Below are 12,806 nucleotides of genomic sequence, written 5' to 3'. Positions count from 1 at the left end.
TTTTCAAAAACGCATAGAGGAAAACCGATTTACATAGTGGGTAAATCGATTTTCTTATGGCAACGTTTAAAAATATTTCAAAAACTTATAGTAGGAAATCGATTTTCATAAGAAGTAAATCGATTTACCCAGTTGAAAAATTAATTCTTTTCGTTTGGAAATGTATAGGCTTTTGTGGTAAATCGATTTCACTAAAGGTAAATTGATTTACTTAGTTAAAAACATAAAAAATATAAGCCTAAGACATTTGCCATGCACAAGGAAAGGTTATGCAATTATTGTTTGAATACTTGAGCATCTAAGACTTTAGTGAAGGTAAATATTGTCATTATACTTTCTTGAAATGCAATAGCTTAAATTCTTGAATCATGATGCTTTATCTTTGAGTAATATATTTGCCTTCTTGTCACTTAGAGCTTTGTCTTCATCAAAATGCATTCATCATAGAGAAGTTTGACTTTACATTCTCACCTTTTTGATGATGACAAAAAATCCTATTTGATGCGTTGTAATTTTCGAGAAAAATTTCTTCCCCTAAGGTGTATAACTCCCCCTTAATTTGAGAAGTTCATAATCATGTTGACTTAATCATCTTGAAGGAGTATTTGTACCTTAGAAAATTCACAAGCATACAAGCATAATTCATAACACCTTTTTCCCCATTGACATTATAAAAAAAAAGGAAAAGACGAGTGAAAGATAATATAATGACAAGTATAAAAGAGAACATGCATCATAACTTGTAACAAAAAAAAAGAGTCACATATGCATTCATAAAGTGAAACCATAAGTAATGCAAACAAAGTTATGGTACCAAGTACCTTATATCAAACATGAAATTTAAATTTAAAGAGTTCAACATGAAAGATAATTAAAACATGAGAAACACGCAATAGGACACACTAAGGTTGGTCCATATCATTGCTTATATTGTAGAAGTTGTTGCCTTGGTATGGAAAATGATGTATACAAAGGAGCGGGAGCAGCTGAGTTATTTGAATCATACGAAGATATATTAAGATGTGAGTAGAGATAAGAAAATTGTTGGTTCATATCAGTTTGAAGAAGGTTGATACGGTTGGTAGTGACTTCATGATTTTGAGCAATTTGGTTATTTTCCGAAGTCCATTGATCATTGATGGAGGTGTTAGGGTTGGAAAATTGGGTTGTCATGAAGTCAAAGATTACTTAGATCATTTGGAGGAGGAACATCTTCACCACCATCACCTTCATTATTGTCACCAATAAATATAACCGTCTTTGTTTCCGGATTATACCGATAACTCATCCTCTTATCCATGTTCTTGATATAAATCTTGTGACTCCTCGTATCCATAAGACTATACTCAACATCAACATTAAAGTGTTCCATAACGAGTAATGAACCAAGCATATGGAAGAGATTTAAGCTTGGTGGTGTGAGTCATCATATGATGAAGAATGAGACGTGACCAATTTAAGCTTGGATGGGTTATTGATATAATCCGGAAACAAAGATGGTTACATTTATTGGTGACAATAATAAGTGAAATGAAGAGAATGCTCAAGAAGGTGATGGTGGTGAAAATGTTCCTCCTCCAAATTGTCCAAATAACCAAGCTCTCTTTGACTTCATGACAACCCCATTTGTCAACCTTAACACATCTATCAATGATCAATGAACTTCGGTAAATAACCAAATTGCTCAAAATCATGAAGCCACTATCAACCGTATCAACCTTCTTCAAATTGCTACCAACCGTATCAACCTTCTTCAAACTACTACCAACCAACAATTTTCTTATCTCTACTCACATCTTAATGTGCTCCTTTATATACACTCATTCAACACCATTTTAATTATGTGTAATTATGTTTCAGATTGAACTTTTTAAATTTCATGTTTGGTGTAAGGTACTTGGTACCATAACTTTGTTTGCATTACTTATTGTTTCACTTTATGAATACATATGAGACTGTTTTTTCTTGTTACAAGTTATGATACATGTTCTTTTTTATACTCATCATTATATTATCTTTCATCCATCTTTTCCTTCTTTTTGATAATGTCAAAAGGGAAGAAAGATGTTATGAATTATGTTTGTATGCTTGTGAATTTCCTAAGGTACAAATGATACAAATACTCCTTCAAGATGATCAAATCAACATGATTATGAGCTTCTCAAATAAAGGGGGAGTTATACATCTTAGGGGGGAAAATTATTTTTCAGAAATTGCAACGCATCAAAGAGGATTGCTTGTCATCATCAAAAATGGGAGAATGTGAAGTCAAACTTCTCTATGATGAATATATTTTGATGAAGACAAAGCTCCAAGTGACTAACATTTCCTTGTGCATGGCAAATGAATTAGGCTTATATTTTTTTTATGTTTTTAACTAAGTAAATCGATTTACCTTTAGTGAAATTGATTTACCAATGAAGCCTATACATTTCCAAACACATAGTTAATTTTTCAATTGGGTAAATCGATTTACCTCTTATGGAAATCGATTTCCTACGCTAAGTTTTTGAAATATTTTTAAATGTTGTCACAGGGAAATTACCTCTGCTTTGAAAAATCAGTAGCTTTACTTACACCTCTTCATGCACCACTTCATGGAATCATTTCATTTCAACTTGACAATTGTACATGATATTTTTCATACTTTTACCATGACTCATTAAAGATGCACATATAAATACATGATTTTCAAATTCAAAATACTCTTCCAATCTAAACTCTTAGAATTTTCAGAATTCACATTTCTTGTCATGAACTTTTATTCAAGATATTTTCTGCATATTTTCACATCATTTAAACCAGAAAATACTTGAGCAATCTAACACCTTTGTGTGTGTGAATTATTGTCTTTGGAAGAGAAGATCAAATATATTGATATATCAATTAATGTTAAGCTATTATTGTAATCCATATTTTATTTTTCAGAATGGTTAAAAATAAGATTATTTATTTTGTATTACTTGTCTTTTTAGAGTATGTAGACTGTTATCACATGAGCATGTATTTGATGCTCCTAGCTCCTATAACAGGAGCATGTATTTGATGCTCCTATTGTTAAATTTCAACAAAATGAAGGGTAACAAACATAACCCTCAAGATAATGGATACAAAGTACCCCTTAATACCAAGATATTTACAATCTCATGCTTGAACATAATATAGCTACATCAAACAAAATACATTTTAAATATAACATTAACAAGGGTTACATTCTCAACTTAAGAACAACAAGCATAGATCATCAGCAACAATGAAAAATAATGTAAGCTCACTGAATTTTAGCAGATCGAAAGCCAAAAATTTATATCCTCTGATTGTAATCAGAAGTGAAATCAACAAGTTTTCCCAAAAATTGAAACCTGAATAACATTCCCAAAAAACTGAACATGATAAAGCAATTGAAAATCCAGAGTTCAAAGGCTTCTAAACAAAAACACACAGAAGACTCCTTTTCTAAGACACCAAATTTCACAAAAGATATCACAGCATCAATACAAAAGAATTCATATCATGTCAATTATCAGAGGGAAATTAAATGCGGTTAACTAACAAAATGAGTCAGACCACTTTTCTTTTAATGGTGTCAAACCACTTCACGACAACGTCATATCCCCGTCGATGAGGTACACTCTCCTTCAGTTTTATCCCAACTGGGACCAGGAAAGTGGTACAGAAGACGGTGGTGCCGATCTGAAACGCAAAGCTTCCGATTGGTCGCGTCGAGAGACTGATCCTCGAAATTATTTGAATCCTTTGTTCACTAAGCCGGAAATCGATGATATTGAATTCGTCGGCGAGATCGATAATGTCACAGATCTGGATTTTAGGATTTAGGCAACGCCGATGAACTCCTTGAAGACATCGTTGGCTAAATTCTTTTTTTATCGTTACAGTATGAGTCCAGAAATTCGCTGATGGACTTCTAGCCACCTAACACCAAACAGTAGCGTATAGGTTGTTATCCCTGTTTCAACGTCAACCAGATGGATCTTGAGAAAATGATTATTTTCTTTTTTGATGGTGTGTTTCAACCATTAGTATGCCTCTTAATTACTTTTAGGAACACGACCGCCCGATTTTAGGGGTTTGTCTATGTGTGTCACTCTGAGGTTTCTATATGACCATCTTGACAAAAAATAGATATCTCGACTAAGTTAGAAATTCCGGCTTCATACCTCGGTAGACCAAATAATTTTTGGGATGTATAATTCTAATAAAGGATTCATACCTAAGCAACATGACTTGTGTTTATAAAAAACACAGTCCCTTCATCAAAAGAAGAAAGAGATCACATGAATAAGATTCCATATGCATTTGCAATATGATCTACTATGTATGCCATGTATGTACTCGACTAGATGTCTTGTATGCTTTAAATGAGTAGGCATCAGTCTGATCCCGATTATGCTTGTTGAGATGTTGTCAAGAATATCCTTAAGTACTTGAGAATGACTAAGGACTCATTATTGATATATGGAGGTCAGGAAGAGCTCCCTGCAATTAGACACACCAATGCTAGATTCCAGACATATAATGATGATTTTATATCACAATTTGGTTATGTGTTTTGCTTAAATAGTGACGTTTTGAGCTTGAAAAGTTTAAAGTATGATACAATTGTTGATTATATAACTGAGATCGAGTATATTATTGTCTCAAATGCAGCAAAGGAAGTTGTTTGGATCAATAAGTTCATTAGTGAACTTGACATTTTCATTAAAATTGTTAATCCCATTAGTTTTTATTTTTATAACAATGGTGATATCGCACAAGCTAAGGAGACTAGATCTCACCAACGATCCAAACACATACTTAAACGATATCACCTTATTCAATAGATAATGGATAAATGAGATATGAAGATATGTAGAGTACTAATACTTGACAATGTAGTTGACCCACTAACAAAACCTTTTGCGCAGCAAAAGCATGATGGTCATGCTAGATATGTGTGTATTAGGTGTATGCCTGATTGGGTCTAATGCTAGTGGAAGATTGTTGGTGTGAGCCCCAGAGGCCAATAATTTTATTATAACTTGGTACTTGTATCAAATTATTTATTAATAATTAAAATGTATTTATTCATTATGTTGTTTTTTCCAAAATAATAAAGTTCCTATAATAGCTAGCCTCTTTAATAAAACATTAAGTGAGACTTAATCTTGATCTCCCATTAAACATAAGGGCATTATTCTTGAAATATCTATAGTCGAGATTTATTGTGAAGTGAGATAACATTAAAGTATTACGACTATTATGTGGATAGACTGATGATCACGTCTCATGGATCATGGATAAAAAGTTGTCAAGTCTTCACATATGTATGAATATTAAGAGTAATATTTATACTTAATTGACCCGCTATAAGAATACTACATAGAATATTATGCAAAGTGTCATAACTTATTCTCATGGTGATAGTGGTGTACATCACCTTTCGACTTGAAACCACTATGAGCCCTAGATGTGGAGTCAAGTAATTTATTGCTTATAAAATATTATTTGTAACTAGATGACCATACAAACAGTTGATGAGTACTCCACAAATCATGTTGATGGACATGAGTGACCTAGATTGAATTTTCCCATAATGCGTAATGTGATAAATGTCTAAGGGCCAAATATTGAACTAGACAATGGTGATATGGTATGTGTCTTGTGTTCATATAGACACGAGGGCAAAAGAGTAATTGCACATACAAATTATCACAAAAAGGTTTTTCATATCACATGAAATTTTAGGGACTTGTATAGTAGTGATGTGTTGCTAGATACCGTTCATTGTGTATTATATCAAATATGCGATTTAATATAATTATCAACGTTACGAGAACCTACAGGGTCACACACATAAGGACGTATTGATGAGAGATATAACACTTAAGTGGAATACGAAATACGGTAAGGTACCATGTGTTTAAGTGAATTATAGTACAATATAAGGTACAATACACTTAAGTGGATTTTTTTAGCTTGCAGCTCACATAAGTGACTCTATAAATAACACTTGTGTGCATAAGCTTTCACACTTGATAAAATTTGATTTTGAATCTTAGTTGTTCTCTCTCTCTCTCTCTCTCTCTCTCTCTCTCTCTCTCTCTCTATATATATATATATATATATATATATATATATATATATATATATATATATATATATATATATATATATATATATATATATATATATATATATATATATATATATATATATATATATATATATATATATTATATATATATATATATATGTCGCATCCGCGAAAAACAACCGGCGGGCTGAAACAAAAACAACACAGAGCCGCCACTGCGCGTTATTTATCCCAAAATAGGGAAAGGAAACGCTCAGAGAAAACCTGGAAAAAGCATGGTCTCGCGACCAAAGAGAAAGGGTAAGGGAGTCGGTTACGCAAGGGGAAGGTATTAGCACCCCTCACGTCCGTCGTACTCGACGGGACCCACGCTCTAAGAAAAGAAAAGGTTGCTAAAACATCACACACACACACACACCGAAAACAACACAGGTGGGGTTAAGAGGAAGAGGGCTCGCTAGGACATCGCATCCTATGCCTACGTATCTCGTTTGGAACGAGAATCAGAGCTGCCGTAGTTCGGCTCACGCACGCCAAACAAACAAATAAACACACCGGCAAACATGGAGCCTGAATGCCAATCACTGGACTTACATCAGCATCCGAACCAAAACACGCACAAAAGGGCAAACGTGGAGCCCAACCGCCAATCACTGGACTTACGTCGGCATCCGAACCAAAACACACGCACACTGGAACCCGAATGCCACTCGATGGACTTACATCAGCTTCCAAGCACACAACAACCAAACAAGTTAATAGGGAGTCGGGAACTCGAGCCTATAACCGTCAAGCACACACACAAAAAAGGAAAAAAAAGTGCCCGGAGAGACCTCGCACGGTCTCCTGCCTACATACCTCGTCTGGAACGAGGATCAGGGCGATGTAGTTCCCCTGCAAGGGAAAGAAATCCTAGCCAGAAACCAAGGGGAGACACACTACCAGGGAGTTGTACTCGAGCCTAGTGTTATCATGCATCATTGCCCTATGTTCAGGTTTCTATCCTAACTTGCACCGGCTGCAAGCTAATCCTATCCAGGAAGAAAGCAAGCATACAAGCATACAAGCAAACAGAGCAAACAAATATTCACAAAGCACACACTATATCCAGTCAGAAGTGGGCTCAAACAACGGGTTTGACTGCCGAAGCAAGTCATCTGTACAAGGTAGTGTTTGCTCTTAACCTTGCCATTGAGGGGCTAAGGTGAAGCAGATGAAAGGTGAGTGAAGATCAGACTTCACAACTCTTATCCCTGTCCAGGGAGAGCTTCAGACAAAGGAGCGTGGGTCCAGAATGGAGGGACCCTTCTACGCTCAAGACTCTGACTCGATTATGCAACAACACAAGATCTTGGGTTTATGTCCCAATGCGTCAACACAGTGGTGTGAGCAGAGGGACGACTCAACAGAATAGCGGGGGATAGATTGCATATCCCTTGGATTCCGCCAATTGCCTCATAGAGGTCTTTACCTGCTTGGCACAAAAGTAAACAATCACAAACATCGCCTCTTAAGGAGGACTTCAGACAGTTGCCTGGCTAAATAACAAGCCAGGTCTTCCAGACTACATGAAGTATAGAGATTCTACCTCAACTGGTTAAAAAACCAAGCAACAGCAAGCAAGTTCTTAAAGAACTGTAAGCAACTTAATGTACCTGAAATCAATCAAGTATCATCAGTATTCAGACAAATCAACAGTAAACAGCAAAAGTCAATCTATACAAACAACACAAGTTAATGCACATAAGTGCAAGCCATGAGCTCAAGATCAAGCATCAAACCTACAACACAAAGTCAGTTTTAGTCAAAAACAATTCAATAAGTCAACTCAAATTGACTTGAAGCAATCTCCTTAAGCATTGTGCATTTCATCCTGAAAATCCACACCAAATGTGAGAAACTAGACCACTAGGCCAAGCCTAGGGTCCAAAGGGGATAAAAAATTCTAAACAGCAAGTGCAATTCAACCAAAATCACATTCAAACAAATTAAAAGCAAATTCCATTGGTCCCATGCTCATATCAATCACCATTATCATTTCATGCACAATTTAACATCAATCATGCAATTTGCAACTCCAAAAGTCCAAACAGAACTATTTCAATCAAAAGCATACCAAAACAATTCAATTAATTCCACAAAAATTCACACCTAAACAGGACCCATTCAATGTATAGCATGTCAATTTTCAGCTCAATTGGACAAAAGGAAGTAGGTCAATGAAAATCAAGAAGTCCAGACACATTTATACAAGCCAAAACAAGGCATCCAAGCAAGCATTAACTTCCATAAATCATAAAACAGTGACAACAATTAAGAAATGAATGGGACCAAAACCACAATGTCCTATAATGTGTCTACAATGCTCACACCAAATTTCATCTTCATCCAATACACTATGAGAATTTCACAAATGAAATGCCAACATGTGTCACACAAACTCACAAAATGAGCCAATAGAGAAGAAAATTATCAATCAATTAGAAAATGCCACCAAAAATTCCAGCAAAATTCACATGTTATCTTGACATATCAATGATCAACCATACAAAATTTCAGCTCAATCAAACATTCCTAAGCCAGGCAAATGAAATCATAAAGTTGACCTAGCTTGGTGTGACACAAATTGTCACACCTCCAATCAAAAAATCATATCTCCGTCACCAAGTATCCAAAAATCACAAACTCTACATGAAAATGACCATCAACATATCCAGAACAAGCACAAAAATTTCCATCCATTTATTTGGAAGTATGAGCATTTCATGAAGGTTTTGGCAAAACATACAAAAATGTGACACATTCAACAAACCCTAGGTCAATTATTTTTCTACACATGCAAAAAATCCACAAAAATAACCATTAAATTCTACACATCATCATGAGAATAATGCAAAAATTTTCACAAAATTTGGATGTGTTTTGAATGAGATATGAATTTTGTAAGATCATGTAACAAAATGAAAATGAAAATGAAAAAACCAATTGAAATAATATATTAATTAAATCTGGAATGGCAATTGCGTAATATTAAACATCCTGGCTAAAACGACGCCGCATCCTTTTAATGCGTTGGCGCGTTCCTACTGGACCAGGCTTGGCGGTAAACAGCATTTGAACAAGGCAAGGCGAAAGTAAAGATCAGACAGCATATGTCATCGTCTTCTTCACAAAACACGTTCAGGAATTGCAGAAAAACCAAAATCATCAAATCTCAATGAAAATCAACAAACTCATAGCCATTGGAACCGTCTCTCAACAAGGAACATGAACATGTAATCTATTTCTCCTAACTCTCACTGTAGCGACGGGATCGAGCATTTTAAGTTATGAACACAAACATTCAAATCGTGATTTCTCACTCCACAGTCAATCATTTCACAAACCAAGAGTATCATGTTGATCTACATTCAAAGATCTATAAAATCCCTAGCATAGTTTAAGCAATGATGAGATTCGAATTTATGTACCTTGGAGATGGCAGCGATGATTCTCGATGATTCACGATGTTATAGCTTCAAACAGATGATGATTGAGGTGTAGGAAATTGAGTAGAACAGCTAGCTCGATCCAAGGTTGCTCCAGGAGTGAGAATTCTCAAAATGCCATTGTTGAGCTCATGATGAACAGTCACGAATCTTGTAATTTCTTGCACAAATTCACCCAAACAGTTGGAGCTTATGGTTCAAGGAGCACGAATCAAAGAGAATTTTGCAATTTGGTTGAGATTTGATGGAGTTTTGATCAAAAATGTTTAATGAAGATTGAAGAGAATTTGCACTTTTGGAGGGAAAGTTTGTTAGATTCCTGAGAATTGTGATTATGATTTGCAATTCAGTTATGATTAGAACTTTATACTTCACCTTAATCACTCTCTTAATCACCAATTAGCAAAAACTCATGTGATTAGCATAATGTGAAATTTAAGTGAGAGTTCTAAAATGCCCTTGCCAAATATTGAACCATGACAGCTCATGACAGCTCAAACAACTTCTATTTGGCATTTGTGATGTGTTGCAAAAATCCTCATTCCAAAATTCCATGTATTTCTCAACTTGGACCATTTTGCCCTTGGATTTAATTAGTGCACTTGAAAATTGACCTTTTGCATTGACCAATTTTGATGAATTTTGATTATGCATCATGAAAGTACATGTGAAATGGAGTTTGCTCATAAAAAGATCACTCATTTTGGACATTCCATGTGGAAGTTATGCCACTTTGATTATAGGCCTTTTTGGAAAATGAATGGGCCATATCTTGCCAACCACACATGGGAATTTCAAGTTCTTTGACTTTTTGGAAAGGTGAGAGCAAGATCTACAACTTTCATGTTGAACAAATTTTCATTTGAAGCTTTTTTGGATACGTAATTTTGTGGTGAAAAACTTTCCATTTTTGGAAACTTCCATTACAAGTCACTTTCTATTTTTGGCAATTTTTGTCCTGACTTTATTTTCTTCATTCTTGAGCTTTGACATGTCAAATGACACTTGCTTCAACATGAATGAAGTGTATCCAACTCACTTCCACCTCCAAATCCATAAAATCAAGCACAGTTGACCACAGTTGACTTTTTCAACTGATAGATGAATTTGGCAATGCACTGATCAATCTGAACCCCAATTCTCTGATGAAATGGCTCAAGGATGAAACCCTAGCCTCCATAAGCTCAATACAATCATGAAATGATCCCCATATCCATTGTAGACCCCATCTCCTTGCTATGCCCTGATTGGCCCAATGCAACTGATTAGGTTGACTAGTGGTCAAAACCCTAATCTCAAAGTGTATGATCAATCTTCTGAACCTCTGGATGATATCAAGACCATGATGATGATGATGAATCATTTCAATCCCACCAAGATGAAGACCAATCTCCTTGAGAACCACAAAACCCTAATTTGGACCTCCACATCCTTAGATGATTAATGACCAGTCCAATGAAACCCTAGCTTGCATCATTAACCTCTTCATCTCCTGATCAAGACTTAAGAGGATGACTTGCACAATGTAACCACATGATATGCAATATGCAATGCCTAATGACCTAAAAATGATATGCAATATGTTAGCTAGTCCCAAGGGAGGAGGGCAAATTTTGAGGTGTTACAATATATATATATATATATATATATATATATATATATATATATATATATATATATATATATATATATCACACACATTTCTAACAACTAGCACTGAGATTGAAGACATTTTGTTTGTATGGACTGAGTAAAGGCATTTTTATTCGTTTTTCGCTTGAAATTATTCATCCAATTCTGTATCAAAAATTTATTCAGCAAAAGAGGTAATTATGTATATCACTGATCATGTTCATTCGTAAGGATCGACTTGAGGGGAATTTTTATTTTTTGATGCGTATTGTATTGTGATTTCCCTTCATTATCCCTTATAGTAAATCATTTTGATCGTACAAGGTAAACATATATATGATTACTTATCTTTTATTTTCTTCTTCTTGTGGTTTTTCTTACACTGTTTGCCATATTGACTTTTGCCTGGGGCCACTTATTTTGGTTATCATTATTTTTTGTTTCACACAACATTTTTCTTGGTGTGTTTAACATTTAAATTATTTCAAATTCACAACAAGTAGCGTCGCCGTGGGGAAAAGAGGTTGAGTTTACAAGTGGTCTTCACGAGTTTTAAGTGGGGTATTAATATATTTTTCTTCAGTAGCTTTTCTATTTCCTTTGTTTTTGTTGATGACAAGACGGGAGTAGATATATAAGTATTTAAGCACCTGAATCTAACAACTATTATCTAATCTTAAATTTTGAAGATTTATTATTGTGCTTTAATGTTTAAATTTAATTAACTTGGATAGAACCTAGGGGGAGCTTACAAGTCTCTCCCAATGGACTATTAGACTCAGGGGGAGCTTATAAACCTCAAACCCTGAAGTCAAACTTGTTAATTAAATTAGAAACCATTGTTCTTAAATACTTATGTTTATTATCATTAAAAACGAGGAGATTGTTGGAACAAATTTGGTTTGTACCATATCCCTTAAGGTTTTGATGATAACAAAGTATTTAAAGAACAATTGGATATACTAATATTTGTTCAAGTGTGCAGGACCATAAACTAAAATTTCATGAATAATCCAAGTATTTATTCTGACCATGAACATCTTGTAAGAAGCTTAAAGACCATAATCTGAAGGATCGGAAGCTGAAGAAAAGACTATGAAGAAGTTAACATATGAAGGTCGGAGTCTGAAGAAGTCAACCGTTGAAGAAAAGAATTTAAAGAAGTTTGGCTATGTTAATCAGAACCTTAAGACTAGGCAAAACGCAAGGACCAGGGTTACTCTGATAGGTCACTGTCAACTTATGGCCCTATTTTTTCTTTTCAAGATCACGTGAAAACCTAAGCTTATTCTTCTTCATAGAGTCACTTAGGATGCAATTGATAATTCCTCTTGTAGCAAGGGATTTTCAAACAAGCTTTCAACTACATTAACCATTTAAAGAAACATCTCAACATCTATATTCAAGATTCTCAAAGACTCTTTTATGCTAGATTTTCGACGACTTTTTTCCTTCTCTATTTAAGGAGCCGAAGACTTGAAGAAAAAAACGAATGAACTATTGACATTAAAAGAGCAGTTACTCTACCAAAACATAAGCACAAATTTAACTTAGGATTCCTTACCTTTGTATATTCTAGAAAACCCTAAGTC

This window comes from Lathyrus oleraceus, chromosome 2, assembly GCF_024323335.1.
Source record: "Lathyrus oleraceus cultivar Zhongwan6 chromosome 2, CAAS_Psat_ZW6_1.0, whole genome shotgun sequence".
Lineage (NCBI taxonomy): Eukaryota > Viridiplantae > Streptophyta > Magnoliopsida > Fabales > Fabaceae > Lathyrus > Lathyrus oleraceus.
Note: the sequence above shows the minus strand (reverse complement) of the source record.